Raw genomic sequence first — 25,923 nt, 5'->3', positions numbered from 1 at the left:
GGGGAAATCGGAGGGGTAGACGAACCATGAGAGACGATGGACTCTGAAAAACAAACTGAGGGTTCTAGAGGGGAGGGGGGTAGGAGGATGGGTTAGCCTGGTGGTGGGTATTAAGGAGGGCACATTCTGCATGGAGCACTGGGTGTTATGCACAAACAATGAATCATGGAACACTACATCTAAAACTAATGATGTAATATAGGGGATTAACATAAGAATAAAAAAAAAAATAGAGCTACCCTATGACCCAGCAATTGCACTCCTGGGTATTTACCCCAAAGACACAGATGTAGTGAAATGAAGGGCGATATGCACCCCCAGTGTTCATAGCAGCAATGTCCGCAATAGCCAAACTGTGGAAAGAACCGAGATGCCCTTCAACAGACGAATGGATAAAGAAGACGTGGTCCGTATATACAATCGAATATTACTCAGCCATCAGAAAGGATGAATAGCCAACTCTTACATCAACATGAATGGGACTGGAGGAGATTATGCTAAGCGAAATAAGTCAAGCAGAGAAAGTCAATTATCATATGGTTTCACTTATTTATGGAACATAAGGAATAGCATGGAGGACATTAGAAGGAAGGGAAAAATGAAGCGGGGGGTGGGAATCAGAGGGAGAGATGAATCATGAGAGACTATGGACTCTGAGAAACAAACTGAGGATTTTAGAGGGGAGTGGGGAGGGGAGATTGGTTAGCCCAGTGATGGGTATTAAGGAGGGCATGTACTGCATGAAGCACTGGGTGTTATACGAAAACAATGGATCGTGGATCACCACATCAAAAACTAATGATGTATTGTATGGTAACTAATATAACATAGTAAAATTTTTTTAAAAAGGATATTAGACATATAAGACTCAATCTGGGGCAATCTTGATGCATTTGAGTAAAATAACTCAAGAGTTTATCTCAGGTGATGACTGACCAAAGATATTCTGAAATAGTCAAATGGTACCTACTGTTTGTGGACATCACATGTTCAGACAAAGTGGCAATAGGGCAGTGCGCTAAACTGAAGTGAACAGCCACCACAGGCTGGTATGGGAACAAGTGTGATCTATAGAGGAAAGCAAGCGACATGAGCAACAGAGGGATGCAGGGTCATAACCTGGCTTTGGATCTTCTTGCATCTCAGCTTGCAAAGACAAGAGAGAGAGAAAGGTCACAACGTCCCAATGAGGTAGGTATACACTAACATTCTAATTTTGCAGGTGGAGAAACTGGGGTTCAGGAAAGTGAAATTTTTTCCCAAACCCACAGAGTTAGTAAGAAATAGAGCTCCGTTTGTTCCTCACCCCACCCTTTCTACATCGCGACTCCTTGAGCTGCCAATTTTACGGATGAAAGGAAGAAATGAACAGTCTTTCCAGGCATTTACAAAAACAGGGACAGAAACCACTGTTTGTGAAATCAGCTTACAAGCCCAACTCTAACACACCATAAATAGAAGCTGAGGTAGGTGTGGTGAATTACTGTGTTTAAAACTATTCCTACATTCGAATATGATCGAAAGAGTTCAGCAGAAAAAAAAAGTTGGCCTCCTTCTGAGCTAAGGTTTGAGAGAAGAATCCATCTGGTAAGTGATGGAGGTTATAAAATTCAGCATTTAGTGAAATAAGTTCTTTCAATGTTAATTGCTGACTCATCCTAAATGAGAAGTAAGAACTGGAAGACCATGGCACACACCTCATTGTGTTTTGGGCCAAGCCAAGATTGTCTCTTATTGTAAAATGAGAAGCTTGAGATATTCTGCCTCCCAAGTGAAACAGCTATCTGGGAAGAAAAGATGTTTCTAGAAGTCATTTATCAAGTAACAATGGAAGAGTAACACATCATCCTCTAGAAAACCAAGGAGTCCAGTATTCCTGAATAAAGTCTATGGATAACAGGTTAAACAAGATAATATATGAAGCTATATACTATATCCTCCCTTGGAAGAATAATAGAAGTGTATTAAAGGCTCTGATAAGTCCTGCACTATACTTACTGAATTTAGAGTATTTCATCTAATGCATGAAATAACCAAATATGTTTTGTCATAGAGCCGTATTTCATAACACTTACTAGTATCCCATGAAACTACAATTCCTGGAGACATCTTTCATAAAAGGCAGAGGTATGTTGGTGGAATTCCTAGAGAGTTATATACAGAATCTACTTTGTAAACCAAAAAAAAAAAAAAAAAGTCAGGAATGGGTATTAAGCTCCTTAGTCCCAGATGCTATATCCAGGTAGACCTATAACCCAAAGTCAAGTTGTAATTCAAATTAATTTCATAAAGAGACAGTAAGTAGTATATAGGCCAAGTGGTAAACTTAGACATGTATTCAGAAGAGGATGGGCTTGATTCTGTTGTAGTATTCAGAAACAACTACTTGAAGGAAATAGAATTTGAAATTAAGTATTAAAGGATAGGTTAATCTAGGTAGTAGGGGAAAGGAGGAGGAGACAAAGACTCATTTCAAGCGACAGAACGATATGCTTAGATTGCTTATGGTTTTACTCTCAATGAGCAAGCCATGTAGAGGACTCATTTTAATTATTAACTGTATTAAGTCTGGTAATTTTGTAAAATGGCAGAATTCAGGTGAAAACAATTCTGTTACTCAAAAGCAATTACAGAGAAACATCTTATTTTTCAGCCATGCAAAATGAAGAAGAGCATACAGTAAATGTGACTGATTTCCCCCAGCTTCTGTGAGTGTGCGCTAATAGATTAAATTGAACTTCTGATTACGGGTATTTTCTTCTGTCACTTCTTCTGTGTCTATCACACTTATAACTTCATCCCAGAAGGCTGTTAAGTGATTCTTATGAGCTAGAATTTTCCCAGTAATTTTTACTTTGTAGAGTTTACTCAGACGGCCACAGTCTTGTGGGTACTGTTTCCAAATTAATTCTGGCCACTCCAGGGCAGTATTTTTCCAATAGAAGAGCCTGGGCCAATCACAATGCCCACTGTATAGTTACTTTGCAGAGGTAGTTTCCTTAGAAATTGTCTCCACAAGGCTTTGTTTATATGTTCCTTCTGCCTGGAAAATCTTACCCACCTCAGCTGCCATCCCCATTTTACCTGATCAATTCCTATTCATCCATATGACTCAGCTCAGGCATTATATATTCTAGAAAGCCTTTGTACTTGCAGACAATAGAAATCTATCTTAAACTAACTTAGAGGGGAAAAGGTGGAGGAGGGAAGCAATTCATTGGGTCATATAATAAGATGGACAGGCTTAATGCCTAGCTTCAGGCATGGTTGGATCCAGGAGTTTGGATGATATTAGGCTTTGTCATTCCCTCCTTCTCCTGGGCCTGCTTTCCTCAGTTCTCTCGTTTCGTTCTTAGGCAGATGCCCCCATAGTTCCAAACAATGTCATCACTGGAACAGGACAGGAACATTCTAAAATTTAAGGGTGTATTTTCTGATTTTAATACAAATCTTTGTAGCCAAATTTTAATTACCTTCGATTGACTGGGGGATGGGGGCGTATCTCTTCAGCTGTCTTAATATATGTTCCATTCACTGACAAACTTGTTCCAAATGATAGAAAAGATGACCAGTGGCCACTCCAAATTTATACCCCATCAGATTATCAACCCTGAGAAAATGAATCTCTACCAATGGCTGTATGGGAAAATTCCTAGGGGAAACAATTATTTGTCTGGGTCACATGCCGGGGTTGCTAAGTCAGTCCCACGTGGAACAGGATTTATTCCCCTCTAGAAGGAGGGCTGTTAGCTGCAGGGAGAGACACAAACAAAAGCTGTCCTTGATGCCTGTCCTGAACCACCTCACCTGGTACACAGCCTCTCTCCCCAGCTCTCACACAATCCTGCGCAGACCTCCCCTTGTGCAGCTAACACAAGACATTGCTGTCGCCTGTGTGTATCCAGCACTAAATGGTTGTGTAGCACATATTCGTAGAACGAATGCACAAATGAATAAATCCCAGCCATGAAGCACCTGCCAAGCAGAGGAATCAGTAACCAGAGAAAGAGGGTGATGGCCCTGCTATAACAAGATGTGAGTCTGACAAAGAGATGGAGAGAGGGTGCTGTTGCTGGATGTGTTGAGTGTAAGAATGGAGGAGCCTCCACTAATGCAAACCTTCTCTTACTTACATGCAGATGACTCTGTAGCATGGAAGCCACTTGCCTGTCCTTATCCAAATTGTGTCATAAATATGCTTTCCTACATCCCCCCAAAAATTAAAAATAGAACTACCCTACCACCAGCAATCACACTACTGGGTATTTAGCCAAAGAATACAAAAACATTGATTTAAAGGGATACATGCACCCCAATGTTTATAACAGCATTATCTACAATAGCCAAACTAGGGAAGCAGCCCAAGTGTCCATCAACTGATGAACAGATAAAGATGTGGTATATATATATATATATATATACACACATATATATACATATACAATGGAATATTACTCAGCCATAGAAAAGAATGAAATCTTGCCATTTGCAACAACATGGATGGAGCGAGAGAGTGTAATGCTAAGTGAAGTAAGTCAGAGTAAGACAAATACTATATGATCTCACTCATATGTGGAATTTAAGAAACAAAACAAATGAGCAAAGGGAGGAAAAGAAAGAGAAAAACAAACCAAGAAACAGACTCTTAACAACAGAGAACAAACTTATGGTTACCAGAGGGGAGGAGGGTGAGGAAAATGGGTAAGATAGGTGATGGGGATTAAGGAGTACATGTATCATAATGAGAAAAGTAAAATAATTTAAACAATGCTTTCCTACTGTCCCTGAAACTGCACTAATACATATCCGACCACGTATATAAATTCAAAGTTTAGAAATCACCATCCCCATGGCACTTGGCCCCCTCACTTTTGCCACACAACCATACAACCACTGGGTGACCTCTTACCACTTCCTTTCATGGACACGCAAATTATCAGGAGTACATGACACCTTAAATTTCCTTCAGTATGCAGGCCCATCTTACAGGTAAGGAAATGGACTCAGAAAGTTCAGTCTGGCCATGGTTATACAGCGGCTTTCCTTTTGAAGGCTATTCTTGTTCCTTGTCCCTGTGAGTCACCATAATCACTACTATAGTGACTTAACCATCAACTATAATTGAAGATTACCCACGTAAAAGAGTGGGACTGTGCAGAAATGTAACAAGGGATCACATAGTTGACTGCCGCATCCTGTGCCTTAAAAGGTCCTTAATTCCATGAGCTCCAGGCTTTGTTCATGTGGTTCATCTTAAACGTATATGGCATAATAACATTTAACTAGAAGGTAAATGTCATAAGGGCAGGACTTTTTGCCTATTTTTTTTCACTGAGATGCCCCTAGAGCCTAGAATAGTACTTGCCACACAGTAGGTCCTCAAAAAAGTACCTGTTGAATGAATACTTACTGAGCACTGCTTTAAGTACTTTACATGGATGAATTAGTCCTCACAAACTGCCTTTTAAGATAAGTGCCAGTATCCTAATCTTACAGATTAAAAAACTGAGGCAGAGAGAATTAAAATAATTTACCTGAGATTACATAGTTACTAAGCCTTGGTGGCAGGATTCAAACCCAAGCAGCCTGGATCCAGAGAATACACTTGTAACTAGAGAGGAACCACAGATGACAGATTGACAGATGTACAAGTTACCCACTGCCGTGTAACCAAGCACTCCAAAAGTTAATGGCTTAAAACAACTATTTTATTTTGCTCACAGTTGTGTTGGCCAGGAATTCAGAAAGGGCTCAGCCAGGCAATTTGTCTCTGATTCATGGGGCCTTAAGTAGGACAACTGAGGCTAGAGGGATCTGCTTCCAAAATGGCTTCTTCTTTCCACATCTGGAATCGTGGCAAGAATGACTGGAAAGTGGGGCAGTGCTGGAGCCCTCTCTCTCTACATAGTTTTGAGCCAATCCGCATAAAAGTTAAGGATCCCAGAACAAGATTTGAAGAGACAGGAAATGGAAACTGTCTTAGCCTAGGTCTGGAAGCTGGCACAGTGTCACTTCGACCATATTCTATTGGTCTAAGGAGACAAAGAACCCATCCTCTCAATGGGCCCCTACCTCTCACTGGGAAAAACGGTGAGAATTTGTGGCCATTTCTCATCCACCAAAACGGAAGTCCCACCTAGTTTGGAGATAAGTGTCCACTAACTTCAATGAAGCATCGATGGTATCCATGTGTTAGAACGTTGTTTTGTGACCAGACTTCACTATTACAGAATCTAAAGAAGCATTTTCTGATCATAACACAAATCTTTGGAACCAAACTTTAATTACTTTGATTGAGAGGAGGGGGGGTCTCTTCAGTCATTTTAATGTGTGTTTTATGTTTCCAGATGCTCTATCCTAGTTTTAGAAGGAAATGTTTCTCATTATCATAAAATTTACATGCTCATACATTTCACTGAAAGACTTATTCTTTCTAGGTGATAAACAATTCAGTAATTTGGAGGGAAAACGTCACAGAAATAATTGTGAAAAGGTACTACAGAAGTCTCCAGAAGAGAGGCAGCATGGTAAAGTAGAAAGAATGAAATTCAGTTCTGCTCCTAATACACCCATCTTAGGAAGTTCGTGCAGACTCTGGGGACCTAAGTAGAACTATATGTAAAAGACTTTTGTGCACAGAATCCTCCACTATGGCACAAAACTCCTATCTTGCTTCTAGTCCTAATTCTGCCAATAACTCATTCTGTAAACTTAAACAAAAGGTATTCACCTCTTTGGATTTGATGATGATGAAGATATTGGCAAAGGTAGACCACCATGGGTGCTGCCATATTTCCTAAACTCTCCTGCAGGTAGGATATGACCATGTAATTATTTCTGCCCAGCAGACCATGAGTAGAGGCAACAGTACCAACTTCCAGACCAAGGCAGAGGAGAAGCCAGGCCTATCTAAATTCAAAGCCCAAATTTTTAAATTCTTCCCACTATGGTTTCCTTCATTTCTTTATCTAGATAATTAGGAGTTTGTTTCAATTGATCTATAAAGCCCTATCAAAATCTAAAATATTTTGTTAACTATTATAGTTTTTCTAAACAAATCTGGAATTCTGAAATTGGTGTTCACTGTGTCAGAGGTTTACACTGACAATAGGTATAAGAGTAATTGGATTTATATTGATTAAAAAGAAATTACACATAATTTTTTTTCCCAACACAACCATGTTCACTGAGCTTAGGATTTTTCTTTGCTGTTTGTTTGATTATTTAATTGATGATTATTAAGCACTCTTAGGTTCTATAGATTCCAAGGCAGTGAGTTTGAATTGAAGGAGTCAGATGCAAATGATTCAGATTTGTTTCATCTTTGATCAAAATTCACTGTTCTTTATAGACACAGTTCCTACAGATTCAAACCTAAAATTCATGTGAATGATGTGAGCGTGACCCAACTCTTGGTTACTATTAAAATACCCACATTTGTTTTCCAGTATTTGTTGTGTTAACCAACTTGTTTGAATTTCAGATTGGTTAGTAAGCATGTGAGTATCTCTTGAAAAATTCTGAGTTTTGACCACTCTATCTCAGAAGAAGAGAAATCCAGTGAGGTTTGGAACTCATAAACATTAGGCCATAAATGAGGATAGGAAGAAAGAAAGTAGGATTAATTGAAGTTCTACACATGGAATAGTCAACTCCCCTCCCTCATGTTCAGAACATCACAAACGTAAGTGTTTACCTGCAATGAAAACAGCCACACACACACACACACACACACACACACACACACAAGCAATAACAGCCACAAGGACTTTTCCTCTAAAAATACTGCATAAACAGAGAAAAACCAGGGCAGCTAGAATGAGTGTGGATGTGGACAGCACTCCACAAGCATTAGGAGGTACAAAGTAGGATGTCCAGATTCTTGCCCACTGTCTCAAAAGAAAAACCCCACAGTCAACCATCCCACCCATCCCATAGTTCCCACTCAGTCTTCCTGTAGCCTCATTCTTAGATATGAATAAATGAGAACCAATATGCCTACAGCTTGCCTGGAAAAGATCAAGATAAATAAAATAAATGTGGTAACAGAGAAAACAGAGATAGGTACCCCCAAAGAAAAACCCTGAACACTATCTTCAAAGACATTGGGAAAATATTTATATCCATAAAACAAGAATGGGATGTTCCACAAAAGGAATATTCCAAGAACATAAAAAGACAGAGTAGAGGAAATCCCTCAAAACAAAGTAACAAGTAGAGAAAATCTACTGGAGAAGCATCTACTGATATCTATGCTTAAAAGTAAAGAGGCAAGTATCTTGAAAGATAACACACCTGAGAGTGAACTATGTGTCTCTGGAGAGAGGGACTGAATGAATTACCTAAGGGTATTTCATCTTTTTTTTTTTTCCCCCCAAGCAAACAGGCATTTGGGCAATTAGAATTGCAATTTGGGAGACACAGATTCAGGTAGAAACCTGAATTGTCTTCCAAGGAAGAGAAAGGGAGCAGAGACATGAAGGTGAAAGGTCATGAGAGTGGTTCTCACTTAGGTCCTACATGCAAAACAGGGATTGAGACTAGGTTAACTGGGATTTGCTGGGTTAAGAAGCAAACTTGTCAAATAGTTGGCTCCATTTAAAAAAAAATTATAGTTGACACACAATGTTACATTAGTTTCAGATAAGAGTACTTCAACTTTTATGTTATACACTTCTATACTATTTTATAAGCATTTATTAATTTGAATTAAAAATATAATCCTTGCATTAATTCAGCCTCATCAAACAACTTTTAAGAGACCGTTGCCACATAGACCTCTTAACAAAGCATAGAATATGGTGACCCTATAGAATAGACTCCTATTTCTGTTTATCTGGAGCAGGTCTTTCTGAGGACTCTATTAGACTGAATTAATGAGTCAAAGCAGAGCTTCTTGAAATAGGTTTGTTGGGTTTTTTTTAAAGATTTTATGTATTTATTTGAGAGAGAAAAAGAGGGAGGGAGGGAGAAGCAGACTCCCTGCAGAGCAGGGAGCCAGACGTGGGGCTTGATCCCAGGACCTCAGGATCATGACCTGAACTGAAAGATGCTCAACCAACTGAGCCATGTAGGCACCCCTCGAAATTGGTTTTGTCTATACACTTACCATACCAGAATTCCTAAAGATGAGGCCCTGGAGACTGCATTTTAACAAGCCTCTCAGGTGATTCTGTGCACACCAAAGTTATGCAAACATCAGGGCCCAGTTCCGTCTGAGACAACTGCCAATATTGCACCAGCAAGGCACTGCCCTCCTCAGGAAGACAGCAGCCTCCCTGGTAGATACCTGCTGGAGCTTCAGACGGCAGCTCTGAAGCACAGATCAAATTAATTATTGCTTGGCAGTATCACCAAATCTAGACGTGCGGACCTTGAACTCTAAAGGTATTGGGGGAATGAGGGATGCTCAAACATGCACCCGATTTGGATTTTCCAGATGAGGAATATAGCAAAAGCATAATTATAATGTTTGAGATAGTTCTAACTCCAGGTGACCCAAGGTCCTCACCTTGTGGCGGGACGGCTAAATCACAAACGTCCCTTCTCAAGATCAGCACCATCACCTGACATTCTAACAGAAACAAAACAAGCTCCCCCAGCCAACCTAGCCTGGAATCCAAGCTCTTTAGATGCTGAGCTTTTGTTTACTTCTGAATAAATTCAATAAAGTGCAGTAACCATTATAATAAATGTAGATGTCACTAATTACAACACTAGATTTTAAGTGCAACACTAGTGTCTCAAGTGGCCCATAAAACTGAGTAAAATCACAGCCAATTCAAATTTAATTAAAACTATCAGTTTAATTTAGTTTGCTTTTACAATAAAAACTACACTAACCCATTAACTGCATTCTCAATCTCCCATTACGCAGAACAATCAGCAGCGTGAGGGCCTCCACTTTGGTGAATGGTGCAATGCATTCATTTACCTTGTTATCCAGCAAAGTTTCAGTTGTTCTAGATCCAATAAATGACCAATTTTTGTCTTTGAAAATGAGGCTCTTAGATTCTTTTAGGTAATTCACCATGTGGTTTGAATGGGCTTTTGTCCAGCTTCTTGTGCTTTTGAAAATTCATCCCCAAGGCACCTTCTAAGGACTTGATCATGGTATCCAATCTTGAGGTGAACTTTCAGTGGCCAAGAAGGAGTCCTTGGAAACCGAATGAAAGAACATGGGGAACCTGGACAATCGTGACCTGACCCTAGTCCTGTTTCTACAAGCTGAGTTTCCTTGGACAAACTTCCTCCCTTTCCAGAGCCTCCATTTCCTTTTGCTGGAGGAGATCAGAACAGATTGGTGCTTTCAAAGATGCTACTTTCATGATCTTTGTCACATCCAGGTAATAACTTCTGGGTAGCAGCAGGCAACAACAGGCTTGTCCTTACATGTTTTTGGTAAGGGCCTGCCTTCACTTGGTTTCTGCCCTGAGGGTCACGTTAAGTGAAGCAAATGCCCCAATATAGGCTTCACACTCACCAGGGTAAATTTGGGTGGAAGCCTTCAACATGCTTGAAATGAGGACCTAAGTAATTCAGTTGAATACATAAATGATTCAAGCCAATTCCAGTAGTGTGTGTGCACATGCACAAGTTGTATGTATTATGTTGTATGTCATCTGCAATTCATATATACTGAGTACAGTATCTGTAATTCATATATACTGAGTACAGTAAGTTTCCAAGGTACCATCTGCTTCAGCCTCATCCTGAACAGTAATATTTATGAACTCATGCAGTTTCATGTACCATTTCTGCATTTTTTTCCAACAGAATTAAAGTAAACATATAACAACTAAAATTACTTAAAATGTTTAGCTAACATCATCCTATACACCCCAGGGGATTATGCATCACATTTGGAGAATATTAGCCTCCCTGACCCCTGAGATCCCTTCCTGCTCCAGGGATTTGCAAGTCTATGAAAAAGAATTTTATCACTTGACTCAGGTGAGCAAATGAACATGCACAAAAATGAACTGCTTACAGGGCTTGCCTGCTTCAGAGCAGAGAGGGTAGTTTCTGTTGAGAGAGAAGCACTGATCAGAAACAAAATTCAGAAGGTCATACATTTTATTTTAGAAGGAGAGAAAGGCTTCCAGTAGTTTAGCAAATTCATGACAAATGTACAGTTTGGTTGAATGTTGAGAGAAAGATAAACCCCTAGGAAGGAAGAACTAAAGTATAAAGAAAAAGTAGGCCTGTAAAAGGCTTTGCAATCTTTTAACCACACAGAAGAGAGAAGCCTGGGGCTCAGAGGAGCCCGAGCACATCTGTTTGGGCCTGAATAGAAATTTCCCCAGGTACTCTCCACTCTGGGTCATCCCGGCTCAAGGATGCCTCTTATGGTGATGAAAGTATAATGAGAAAAACTGATGCAAATGAGGTAAGGAACCATGGGAGAAGAATCCACACGTGACCTGGTTGGGTCTACCTCATGGGGAGATCTGGGAAGGAAGAATAGGGAATTATGCTGCCAAGAATGAGGTCATTAAGAGAAGAATTTGAGATTTATGCAGGAGGGTTGACTTAAGGCTGAGTTTTATAAGGCATTCAGAGACCTGGGCTGTGGCTTCTCCTGGCAACAGTGACTGAGTCAGTGTTGTGATAATCAGGTACTATAGATCCATTTTGAGCCACTGCATGGCTGCACACATAGAAAGGGAAATGCTCTCTGTCATGGTAGCCTGTGTGTGGCGGTCAGAGCGAAGCAGAGCATCATCATCCAGGATGTGGCTGAGCTAGGACAGAGAGTCAACAGTAACCTGTTGAGACTGAATATACAAATGACCTATAGCCGGACTATTCACCACAATAGAACTCCCACCCACAAGCTCTGCAGCAGTCAGCCCAGGAAACCAAACCACAAACTGCAGCTCTCAATCCAAAACATACAGGGCTTGATCAATAACATCCAGCTTCCCTAATTCTTGTCTCCTAGTTGACTCAGGACCAACCAGAGAAAGCCAAATATGCTCTGGAAACCAATCACATAGGCTGCCCTGCTTTTAGCCCACCTCCAGTTTCCCCATGGGAACATCCTCCAATAAAGCCATACTTAAAACACTCTCTTGTTTTTACTATACAACCGTCCTTCTCCCGTGCCTATCACCAATTTGGGTTTCTGCTTGTTCTCATTTGGATGGGTCATTGTTTTAATTCTTCTGCCATCTGAAACTGCCTAAAATTCTGACATGGGCCCACATCCATTCAAAGTCCACTGGTTTAACTAGGAGATAGATTACTTGCCTTTGGTAATCAATCCACACATAATTTTTAGGTTATCCTTTCATTCATGACATACAACATAATACATACAACTTGTGCATGTGCACACACACTACTGGAATTGGCTTGAATCATTTATGTATTCAACTGAATTACTTATGTCCTCATTTCAAGCATGTTGAAGGCTTCCACCCAAATTTACCCTGGTGAGTGTGAAGCCTGTATTGGGGCATTTGCTTCACTTAATGTGACCCTCAGGGCAGAAACCAAGTGAAGGTAGGCCCTTACCAAAAACATGTAAGGACAAGCCTGTTGTTGCCTGCTGCTACCCAGAAACTGAATGACTGTGTTTATGTGGGACTCAACGTACAAATGATTTTCTGAGACCAAGGATCAGTAAACTATGACTGTGTATTTGTCCCACTACCTGTTTTGTAAATAAAGCTTTATTGGCACACAGCCACACCTATTCATTTACTATCTATGAATGCTTTTACCCTACAATGGCAGAGATGAATAGTTGCAACAAAGATGATATGGCCTACACCCAGATCCATTCTTTTCTGACCTAATCTGTGCCTAGGAGCTCCCCCAGACAGCATCTCCATGAACATAGTTCCTTCCAGATGGGTTCCCCTCTACATTGCTACACTGCCAGTTTTCATTAGCTTCCCATAATTTTATGTACATCCTAGGGGTTAAATGATCTTCTTATTACTGCTAGTCAGTAGGGAACTCACTCACCATTCCTCATCCATTTTTGTAACCCTGCCCATATCTCAGTCCTTTTGTCCCTCCATTTGAATCATCTGGGAGCAACCCTGCCCATATCTTGGTCAATAAAGTTCCACCATTGAACCTTCTGAACTCCATTTGAACCATGTATCTTGCTGGGACCCTGACGAATACACCTTTTGTCTATATTTCAATAACTCACTTAGTTAATCAACTAGCCTAACCCACTCAGGACATAAGGTCAAAACACATTCACCCAACACATGCATGAACACACAACATTGTATCAGAGAAGAGGCACTTAAAGCCTGACATTTATATTCATAAAAATATCCTTTAATCAGCCTTGCTCACTCCAATTCTGGTAATTTACTTTAAGGAGAAGCAGCTCTTTCCATGAGCAATCAGAGTTTATGTAAGACCGTCCATCCATATGAGCAGATGAAGATCATTATAAGCCCGCTCTCGAGATTGCAATGTTCCCAAACATTATTGCTACGCAGTCAACAGTTATAATGAGTCAGGAGCTTACTGCTCACCAATAAGTGGCACTGGCCTTTTTGTTCTCTTCTGAGTCAATCTCTTTATTGTTTCACTCCTTTGGTAGAGATTGTTTTAATATGTCCCATTCCTGAGCAAATTCTCTCAGCTCATCTTCAAAATTCTGAAATTCCACTTGGGTTCCCACTGGGCTCTGTTTGTTTATAAGGTCACAAAAGGTTTCTTTAAGCTAAATCAAGCTGGGTAGCATTGCTGTGCCTGAAGTTTTCTGTAAGCAATATCTGTAGCAAGATGAAGTGGGTTTGAAATCATTTGTAAGAGATTGAGTTCCTTGTCCACACCGGCCCTAAGGACATTTCTTGCCTGGTTTTTTTGGGTTTTTTTGTTTTGTTTTTTTTTTTTATGTTGAATGACATAATGGATGTGAAAGTTCTTTGTGAACCATAAAGACCTTTCTAATGTAAGGGATTATGATGATGATCTCAGAGTTTGGGAACATCCTGTCTCCTCGGGTTTATTTTATTCCCCATTTTTCAGGGGTCATCAGATTCTAAAGGAGACCAGAACTTTTTTCCAAGAGTTCCTTTTATATTTGGGATAGGGTAGAACCTAATTAATAATACAATTATTCACTTATTTATTTACAAAATGTTTATTGGATACCTTCGATGTGCCAAATGTTGGCCAGGGTGCTGGGGGTAAAATAGACTAAATAACACAGTTCCTGTCCTTCAGGACTTTAACATTCATTTGGTTCTCACTCTGTGCCAGGCACAGTGCTAAATACTTCACTCACATTATCTCAATTAGTATTTATAACTATACTAAGTTAATTACATTACCCACATTTTACAAATAACACGTAATAACAAAAGCAATGATATCAATGATGAACATTTATTGAGTGCTTACCATGTGTCAGGTAGTAAACTAAATGCTTTACAAGCATCTCAGTTAATATTCAAAATTCCCCTAAGAGTATTATATTGTCCCTATTTCCCAACTAACAACTAATATTTATTGACCACTTAATATTGGCAAGTATGATCTTAAGCACTTTACAAGAATTATCTCATTTAATTCTTTCAAGAACATCATGAAGGAGATACTACTACGATCCAAGTGCTTAAGGAACATGCCCTAGTTCATATGGCTGGAGGTGGTGGAACTGACATTCTAACTCAGCTCTTTAGAAAGCCCATGACCTTAACCATGACACTAAATTGGCTCTCAAGAACACATTATTCCCAGAATAACTGACTATCAGGGGGAAAACAAACAAAAAGATATTAAGGTACACATTACAGCAAACACTGAAGGAGGATGGTTGAGAAATAAATCTGAAAACAGATGTTGTCTTTATTTACCTTATAGTCTTTTTTTGTTACATGATAGCTCCCAAATTTCAAAAAAGACTTCAATTTATCTTAATTTACTATAGGATTGACACTATTAGTAAATATGGTCTCTGAAAAATCACTAGCAGAGAAACACAAAGGGCTTAAAACGTTTAATTCTCCTTAACTCACTGCTAGTATCAATGCTTTCCAGGTAAATCTTTATTCTGTAATAGTTCAGATTAATCTGAGATTTCCTCCTGAGTATTCCTAGAGAGGGGTGCAGGAAATATGGAATGTCTGTCAAGTATAATGATATTCTGAAAACTATTCCTCAAAGCACACATGTGTGTGCATTGCCCCTCCACAAACACACACACACACACACACAAGAGCTTTTTTGGTAAACCCTGCATCAAGCAAGAACTCAATACATGGCTATAGAACAGAATGGAATGAGATAGAAAATAATAGAGAAGAATAATATAGAATAAAAAGTCATCAGGTCAAATGGAATGAAACAACATAGGCTAGAATGTCTAGTAATTAAATACAACAGAATAGACTGGAATGGAAAACAAAGGAAGAGAGGAGAAGGAAAGAAAACTGATGCCTGACATCGGATTGTTTGGGTATATTATCATTTCCGTATACTTGCAGAATCCAAAAGGAGGGCTTGACTCAATAGCTGGTCCCTGAGAGCCACAGCAGCTCACGCTGGACTGTAGATCCAAATAGGGCTACTCAACAGTGAAGGAGTCTCTCCTCCACCTCAAACACTCTGTTCAGAGCATCCAACACCAAGAATCTTCTTTTACTTCCAGGTAGGAGAGGAATTGGGAAATCCTAAATTAAACCTAGTTCCCTTTTAAACTCTGTCTTCCCTGGAGGTCAATAGCTTCCATGTTCAGGGTCCTTGCTGATGCTGGGCATGAGACACAACCAGAACAAACAGAGTTTGTGGTAAAATCACATATAAAGAGTTTTGGCTTTGGGTAGTCTGTCTATAGCTTTCAGAAATCCTATGTTGAAGGACATAGATATTTGCTAAGAGGTTATGCAAATGTGTCTGGCTGTTAGTTGTCTAATACCCTCAGAGAAGGCACAAGCATGTCCAAAGAACATTATTTTAACAGCTCCCCTGGATCAGCTTTGGTGCCAGGACTGCTATTCTCCCAAGAAGGGCTCTATCCTGCATCACCAAGGCATCCTTGGAGATCATGTCCTTAAACAGTAGGCTGTGAGCCTGGATATCAAGAAGGAAGACTGAGCCCAAGAAAGCTAATCTATTTAAGGGTGCTGGTGGGAATGACGAAGTCTCTGGTGATTAAGAGAGTCAAAGAGTCTCCATGACAGGACCACAGACATCTCACCAGCCCCCCTCATATAGATGTGTATGTATCAGTTCTGTTTCTCCAGAGAAGCTTGACTAATACACCATTGCTTTGGCCTTTCCCCTATTAATATATAATGTATTAATGTTCCACCTATTAATTCATATATGTGTATGTGTGTGTATATGCACATTTTTAGAAAGTTTGTATAAACATGGGAAAAATTCTGGAAAGATACACAACAGATAAAGTGGTTTCCTCCCCCTCCCTCCCCTAACCCCTCAGGAAGTAGGGGGAGTATTACAGTTTAGTGGAGAAGTTTGTTTTGTTTTGCTTTTTATAATAATCACTGAAAAACACTAAGTGCATTCTAAATGTTCAGAAAATGCTAGTGTGCTACATATACAATGTCAATTAATACACATAACAACCCTGCAAAAATGCTCACTCTATTTTGCAGGAACTCAAACCAAGGCCTTGGGAGGGTAAATAACTATCCCAAATATGTAAGACTTTAATGCTGCAGAGCCACAGTTCAATCCCAGGTCTGTCTGATCCAAAACTGTGTTCCGTCCATGATGTACTTTCTCCACAAAGAGATGATTTTAATATAAATAATATATACACCTATACATGCATATAAACATATATACATATATGTATAAAACACATACATGCATGTATATGTAAACATATATAAAATATACACGTGTATATAGATATATACATATTATAATAAAAACATATACATATGTGTATAGATACAGAAAATATTTTTTTTTCAATGTACCTATACTACTCCTACATTTTTTAAAGAATACCATGGAGGACATTAGGAGAAGGAAGGGAAAAATGAAGGGGGGGAAATCAGTGGGGGAGATGAACCTTGAGAGACTATAGACTCTGGGAAACAAACTGAGGGTTTAAGAGGGGAGGGGGGTGGGGGGATCGGTTAGCCTGGTGATGGGTATTAAGGAGGACACGTATTGCATGGAGCACTGGGTGTTATACGAAAACAATGGATCGTGGATCACTACATCAAAAACTAATGATGTACTGTATGGTGACTAACATAACATAATTAAAAAAAAAAAGATTTTAGTATTTACTCCCAAACAATAAAATAAGTAAGATCTGGGAAAGGGAAAAAGAGAAATTCAGTGAGGAATAGTAGTTTCCTTTTTACTGTTTTAGTCTGCATTTCCCCAAACAGAAGAGCCTGAGACAAGGACTTGGGTACACATCACTTATTTGTGAGGTGAGCCAGGAAATAGGAAAAGCCAAGATAAGGAAGCATGTTGGGGTCATTGTTGCAGACAACACAGTTCGATTCTGCCAGGATTTCTGAGAAGCAGATAAAGTGCCTCTCAGAACTGCCCACCTGAAGGAGAAGCTAGGTCATTTTCCACTGGCTTCTGCCCCAATTCATGGAGGGTGGTCCCCAGGGGTGTTACCTCCAGGCCTGGAGAGAAAGCTTGAGGTGGGATCTGCCACTTGAGGTGTGTCTCATCTGAGGCTGACATACAGGCAGGCAAGGGGATGTGACACAGGATACCAAAGAAATCTGTTACATGCACCATGTGAAGATTACCTCAAAGGGGGATCTTTTTTGTTTTGTTTAGATCATTTTTTGTTGTTTAGTTCATTTTGTTGCTTTTTTCTAAGGAAAAATACAGGAAGTAGCACAGACTATTCATCTGAGCCAACCCTGACCGGTAAGGTGTGGGCACACAGTTCTGAATGGACACGGCTAGGGGAGGTGGGGCGCCCGGGCAGCAAACAAAGATGCAGGGGAAAGATGATCCACAAGAGAGCAGGGCTGCCTTGCAGAGAGGCCTTTCAGACCCTCGTGATGAACCTCACAAGCTCCCTTGCTCTGCAGTGATGCTCAGAGAAAGGAACAACCAGCAGGGAGAGTTTCACGTCAAATTGCATCTGAACTTTCAACTACATTCCTCCTAACAGCTGCCTGGGGTAAGGATCCTGGCAAGTACTTGTAGATTTTCATTCATGTGCAGACAGGAGAGGAGGTGAGGAAACAATTCGGAGATGAAGAACTCCAAATTATGAGAAGAATGCCAACTGTCAATAATCAAAATAATTCTTCTCTGCATAATCAACACCACATCAGCACAGCTGCTGACAAAGAAACAATAAACTCCAAGTAAAAATAAAAATCTCTTTTTTTCATGCTACCTTACAAGGAAAATCTGTACTGGAGCAAGGCTTTGTGAAGTATTTCCTAAAGCATGCAATCAACATTTTCTTGAAATTACAGCTGGCATCTTGCATCTAGCAAATGTCTTTCTTTCCATATTATTATTTATTTATACCTTGTAGAGATGCTTTAACGCTCAATTGCTAAGCCATTTGCTTGACAATTGATTGTGTACTGCCTGATGGCACACCTCACACTGGAATGCTGAGAGTATGTTCCTACACGTATGTCGATGTTGTATGTGATTTGGATGGTGTGACACTTGGCCAGTGCTAGTTATGCAGGAGTCTCAACCTCGCTACACATTTCATAGCATGGCATCAATTGTTTTGTGGAGAGAGACAAACTCAAGATTCATAAACTGAACATCAGGGAATCCAGAGTCATTAGGGTGTAAAGTGTGGGCTCTGGAGTCAGACAGCTTGGGTTTGAATTATACTCTGCCATTTATTAGCATGTAACCTTGAGAACATCACTCGACTTCTCAAGGCCTCAATGTACTCACCTGTAGAAGGGGAATAAGAATGCTCCCTCGGATGTTTGTGGAAGAAATTAAGTAAAATAATGTGTGTGACAAGATCTGCACAACACATGGCCCATAGTAAGTGCACAGTCAATGTTAGCTGTTATAACTGCTCGGGAGTTGAGCCATATTTCATCCTTCTATCTTGAATTTCCTTCCATAAAATAGTAATGGCCTACTCTCTCTTTGTTCATGGAAGGATTTCTAATTTCTAATTTCCCCCCTAGTTATTCACTGGGTATTCAGTTGGTAATGAATTGCCAAAACAGCTATTAAAATCTGGGTCCTTCACGGCTTATGGGCAGAGACACAAGAGGTAAAGAGTGCCTCAGGGCAATGAACACACATCTCCCAGTTCAAAGAGTAAGCTTGCGCAGGCTGATTTATTCCCTCTTTTCTGAACACATTCTCTTCATTTCCCTCACATATGATGCAGGTGACTTCAGTGTTGCGCAGAACAGGGCTGAAATTGAGATGATGGAGAGCTATTCCCCAAGGAAGAGGTTGTCTTGAACTCCATCAGCCTTGGTCCCTCTTACCCCTCATCTCCCCAAAAAACGCTTACAGATCGTAAAGTGCTCCTCTTCTTCAAAAATGCGTTAATGGCATTCCACTGCCCTAAAATAAAGCCTGATTTCACAAATATGGACTAGCTTCCATGGTATGCACTACTCTGTGAGGGCACACAGTGCTCAAAGAAGCAGAATCAGGCAAGAGTGGAGACAGATGTGAGCCCACGAAATGAACTAAAAATCTTATCCCTGGTATAATAATCCCACACATCCCTGAGAAGAACAGGCCACCCAGAAAGTGAAAAAGAAAAACAAGCCACATCACATCCAAGTCATGACCCCTCCGTTTCAGCCACATGCCCCAGCGGCATCACAGGGAATTGGTAAGAGGACTTGCTCTTTCTAACATCATGCACATCGAGGGGACAGACAGTCCTCCAGGATCCCCTGGGCTATGTAAGATCCTAGGCTCTGAGGCTGGTCAGTCCTGGCATGGATCCCAGCTCCTCGGGCAAGTTCACTTATCTCCATAAGCCTCGGTTGTTCCTCTGTACAATAGAGATATAAATAGCACCTGCTTCATAGGGTTTAGTGAGAATTTAAGACGACAGACAAAACAGTACTTAGAGCATCAATAAATATTAGTATTAATTCATACAAATATTATCATTTACTAATGGTCATTCATAAATTTCTTCTCATATTCTAAAAAATGATAAAAACCATACTACATATCCAGAACTAAGCACAGGGCCTCAAACCATATACAGAGGAATGAGGTGAGAGATGGAAGAGGGGTAACCAGGTTCATAGACTGATGCTTAAATACTTTATTCTCAGACAAGCACCTCAGCCTCAGTCACAGCTTATTTGTTCTTATTGTATGTGTTATTCTAACAGGCTTAATTATCTGGCTTCCAGTTCCAGAACCAATTCGAGGCAGCTACACCAATGGGAGTAGAGTACTGCTGCGAGCAGGCAAACCATCTGAAGACACATAAGATGCTCTATCCGTACCTCCAGCCTCTGCTTCTCGTGGGTCTGCACCTCCATTCCCTTCAACGTCCCCCATACCATATGATTTCAGTTCTCTCTGTCACCTAACTCTCTCTTTTAAATCTACTCCATTCTCCATTTTTCATACCTCCTTAAATCAAAATTAAATGCAATGTTGCATGTGTGGCTTGACCAAAAATCGTTCAAGTCCAGGTTTTATGAGGAGGTCACAAATGCAAACACTTCCAGAGGCAGTGAGATAGAGTAAATGACTGAAGAAAGCAAGAATAAGACAAGAGGGCGCCTGGGTGGCTCAGTCGGTTAAGCGTCTGCCTTCGGCTTGGGTCATGATCTCAGGGTCCTGGAATCGAGCCCCGCATCGGGCTCCCGGCTCAGCAGGGGAGTCTGCTTCTTCCTCTGCCCCTGCTCGTGTTCTCACTCTCTCAAATAAATAAAATCTTAAAAAAAAAAAAAAAGAATAAGACGAGCAACGGTGTCTCTTCTGTGAGTAAATGAAAGTGCCTGGCCAAAGGCATTCCTGCATCCATCACAAGAATAGCCAATAGTCGGACCCAGGTGATTGTGAAAGCCAATTGGGACACGGCATTTGGGCCCAGTAAGACTGAAGGAAAGAAGGGATATTTCAAGTTTGCAGGACAGGTGTCTTCATCCCTCTTTCAGACACAAACAAGGAAACATGAGCCACAGACAAGGAAATGTGAGTCATCTTGCTCCTGGCTGCCATCTTACAACTGTGAGAGAAGCGGCCCACATGGAAAAAGTCAGGATGGAAAGAACCGGTGTCCCTGATGAAGGCATGAATTGCTGAACAACCGACCCTAGAGAGAGCACAGCCTATCTCTTGACTTAAGAGAATAAATGTTCCTACTGTTTAAGGTGGTGAGAGTCGAGGTTTCTCAACCTGCCCTTAATAGTGTCCTAGAAAATACAGAACTAGTATTTTAACTTTTCAGTACTGTGATAACCCAATAGGATTGGGAGCTCCTTGGCTGGGAGCAATACAGAACTCTTCAACACTTGAAAAGTGAGATGTGCTCTAAGTACAAAATCAGAAAGACTTAGTACAAAAAGTACATGTCAACTATCTGATTAACAGACTTTATATTGTTTACATCTTGAAAAAATATTACTTTGGGTAGGTTGGGTTGAATATTTTTAATCATAAAGTTAATTGTATTTGTTTCTTTTTGCCTTTTTTTAAATGTGGCTACCAGAAAATTTGAAATTATGTCTGTTCTCATCTTGTATTTCCATCGGACAGTGCTGATCCAGTTGTTGTATTTCCTCCAATCAGCCTAAGGGTATTAGGTCATACAACACTATTTACTCATATTTCACTTACTATCAGCAAAAATGTCTGAACTTTTCCTACCCTTCTGTATGCTAAATCATTTTTTCTCCATTCTTTCCTCTGTACAGTTATTTTCTTGGCCCAAGTGAGGAACTTACATTGATCCTACTTATAGCTTATCTAAAGTGCGTTGCAATGGCCCAATGGTTCACCAGAGGGCATGCTGGAAATTTGTGGGGGCCAGCTTGGGTTGTCACATACGGGGAGCAGCGCTACTATTATTTAGTGGGCAGGGGCTTGCGTGTCTCTTAGCAGATAAGACAACTGTCCATTTTCCCCATGCCATGATGAAAAATGTGTTCATATATAACTGGCCAGAATCAAACTGCATTTTAGTTATAAATATGGGGAGAGGGGAGTTTGCATGGGGTTAATTTAAATGAATTTTCTAGGAAAACAACTGTGTAAATCAAGACAGAGGTCTACTTTGTTTTGTTCAGAACTTTAGAAGTTATTACCATTTTAGAAAATCACATCATTTATAACAATGCCATTAATGGTGTCTGAGTCACTAGCATGGCTCAACTGCCCAGGTCCACATCGGAGCTGCTACAGTAAGGCAATTCTATGCATATGTATTAATGTAGTTCACCTTTATTTGAAAAGGTCCCACAGAAGAAAAAAAAAAAAATCAATCCTATTCAGTTGAAAACTGTCTTACTTCTCTTAAATCCCAACTAATTCATTAGATCAGAGGCAAGCATCTAAGTACAGTCAGTTCTGACATAACACAATATATGCATTCCTAAAATGCCAGCTCACTCCACAAATCACACAACTGAAACCACAGGGCCTATGGGGAAGGTGGAACGAGGGGCACAACACTCAGGAATTTTGATAGTGACATAAAGAAAGAATGTAATAAAAGCAGTTGCATGTTAAATGGTTAAGAAATACACAAGTACTACGTAAAACGTGACACCTGACCTTGAAAAAGACCTGAGGTTTGCTTGTAGAAGTATGAGCAATGGAAGGGTTGAGGCTTGTGGGTTTTTGGGAGGGGTGGGGAGGGGAAGCAGGGCTGTCTGAATCAGAGGGAAAGGTGTCCACCAGCCGTGGATGAGTGTAGCTCACCACACTGGTGAAATGAGGCAGCTGGCTGATGTTTGGGCTGTGCTCATATGGAAGTTTTGTGTTTCCTATAAGCAAATTTAGGTACCTTTTTTCCTAATCTCTGCACCAGCATGGAAATTTATAAACTGTTGATCTGTTTGCATGCTGTATGTATATGTGTATTCTATGCATAAACAGAATACTGTTTTTTGTCCCCCAAGAATGAATCTTTGCCCCCTTGGGGACACTATTGCCCCACCCCCGCCCGCTGAGAATGCATGCGATCAAGGTATAGAAAGAGGATGATAGGAGCACAGAGGGGGGTGACTCACTGCCTGGGACAGTCAGGGAGGGCAAAAGAGGAAATGACATTTGAACTAGGTTTTGTAAGATGAGTAAGACTTGCCATCTGGGAAAAGGGAGGGAAGTGGTTCTAGAAGAAACAGCTTCCAGGCATGTTTGCTAAATGTTTGCATAGCATGGTATGCTCTGAGATCTACACATCCACAGAAAGAGTGGGGAATTCAAAAATAGAAATTTTAGTACAATTTTAGATACAAACTGACTCTCATGAGGTATCAAATCCTAGAAACCTTTTGGAGGCAGGTGCGTATAAGGAGCAGAAACTGGGAAAAACATTGAGTTATTAAAGGTAGGTATTAGGTTCCTTTAATTTCAGCCTATGTCTCAGATGGAAAGACTCCTGAGTAATAAATAATAGAGCACACTTTGGGCACAGTTCATTCACCACACTCCCAGACACATTTCGAATACCATTCAAAGCGAGTAGTGAAAGCTCTGATTAATATACAACACAGAGCTCTCTATATATACTCTCAAGGGTAAAAATACTGCTGAAAAGCCAGTTTTTTTAAAAGCTGAGCATCTAACACCATCTTGTGAATGATAATAAATGGCAGGCTGAGCCAGAAGGTAGACTGGCCCTCTGTCTGGGTCTGCAAGTTTTATATGCACAGAACTAACTACAGACCTATTCTTTGGCCAACAGAGCAGGATCGTCTTCCAGTGAGATAGTATTTCCTATGAGACTCCTGGTATTTCCCAATTCTGACTTGGTCAAAAATAGCAACCCCAACTCCCATGGGTTGTTTTCCTTTTCTTTTTTTTTTCTTCATATTCCCCATTCAAGCTCCATTAGGAATGTGCATCCATTTGCTATTAAAATAATATGGCAGTCATTTTCCCTAAGGCCAGAGAAGTTTAAGATTTTTCCATAACATCGAGTCCCTCCCTGGCCTCATGGAGCTTGTCATCCACTCAGAGACAGGCACAAAACCACACAACTAATTTCAAATGTGATCGAAACAAGGGAGGATTAAGTAGGATCAGACACATGTAACAAATGTAACTTAGAACCCATAACTTCATGTGCAAATCAGGACACTTCATGCTGTGCAGGGCACCGTGATAAATACAAATGTATGTATGGGTGAGGAAAAAGAAAGAGCATGGCATCCTCATGAAAGAAATACGACTAGGTTTGCCCTCTCTAATTATTGTAATGAGAACTCCAGCCATCTGAGTGAGTACTGTCCAGCAGGAGATTTACTTACTGGTCATCATGGACCCAAAGAGAATTATGCAGGGACATTACAGCATTGTTGGTAGAAGAAAAAGTAATAATCTAAGTACCCAACAAAAGGAGAGGAGTTACATGCATGAGGCACTCTATACAGTATTCAAACAAATGGATGACAGCTACATACAGTAATGTGCAACTACATCCAGAAAATATTGTTGGGTAAAAAAAAAAAAAGTAAAATGCAGAACGACATGTAGAGTGTACTTCCATCTGGGTGAAATTTAAGGAGAGACACACAGGTTCGAGTAAACTTCCCCATACACAAACTGTCTCCAGAAGAACACAAAACATGATGACAGTGGTTGCCTCTGGAGGGGAACTGGGTGCATGAAGGTCTGGAGGGCCGAAGAGACAGGCCACTCATTACACCTACTTTACTATTATTGGAAATTTGCCACATCTGATTAGAGAAAAATGCTCTCAAACAGTATAGGGAGAAAAGTAGTGTTAACCAACAAGAGAAACAATTCACTTTATCTGCCCTCCATCCCATGTGTTAGCTTAACAGAATTCTCTAAACGTTTAGAAATAAGGTCAGAGGAATTAGATGGGTAGAGACCAAGGTTCAAATGCGATTGGGGGGAATCAGGAGAGTAAAGAAAGGGGGCAAAATTTCACATGAGCAACAGACAAAGATACATGGGCTGCTGATCACAAAAGCTAAAGGATGCACCTGGGCTGGGAAACATGATTTTAGGTGATAAATAGACACTGCTGGAGAAAATTGATTCACATAATAAGAAAATTATTCCCTTTTCCAATCTTTTTTTATTGCTCAGATATAATCAAAGAGGAAGTCTGAGTTTGGCACAAGTATGTCTTTATGACCTCTAGACACTTTTCTGGAGTTAAAATTTGATAACGTGTTTTGATTTGACTGTATTTCTTTTCACTCCTATCCTTCTAAGAGAAAGCAACTCCGGTTTCCCATTTACGACTTTGAAACAAAGCCTCCTTCTAAAATAAGTGTATTTAATTTTGATGTTTTAAAATGAGCTATTTTAAAGGAAAACATTAAGTAACACAAGAGGTGCAGGGGGATGGCAAAATTTGTCAATGTGCTACATGAATGACAGAAGTTGAGCAAGTAGCGCCCCGAGAGAAAAATCCTTCTCAGTCTATGGCAGAGAAGCAGCACAATTGTGTGGTTGTGATTTGTTGCTGATTTTTACTTTCATCCCACTGAGCAACCACTGAATAAAAATGCGGGAGATTGTTCAGGAAGCTGCAGTTTTGTTCTCATAGCCGAGGGTACTTAACAAGAATATCATTAGTTTCCGAGAGCCGATTCCTTGGATGACTAAGAATACCGAGAACCAAAAACACAGGCACAAACTCCGAAGGCCTAATTAAAAGTGTGATTCTTGAGCAAGATGGCGGAGGAGTAGGAGACCTGGATTTCGTCTCCTCTCAGGAATTCAGCTGGATAGGGATCAAACCATTCTGAACACCTACAAACTCAACAGGAGATCGAAGAAAGGAATAGCAACAACTCTCTGAACAGAAAA

The sequence above is a fragment of the Leptonychotes weddellii genome, chromosome 16 (genome assembly GCF_054177405.1).
Source record: "Leptonychotes weddellii isolate Sample4059 chromosome 16, ASM5417740v2, whole genome shotgun sequence".
NCBI lineage: Eukaryota > Metazoa > Chordata > Mammalia > Carnivora > Phocidae > Leptonychotes > Leptonychotes weddellii.
This window is presented reverse-complemented; position numbering follows the sequence as displayed.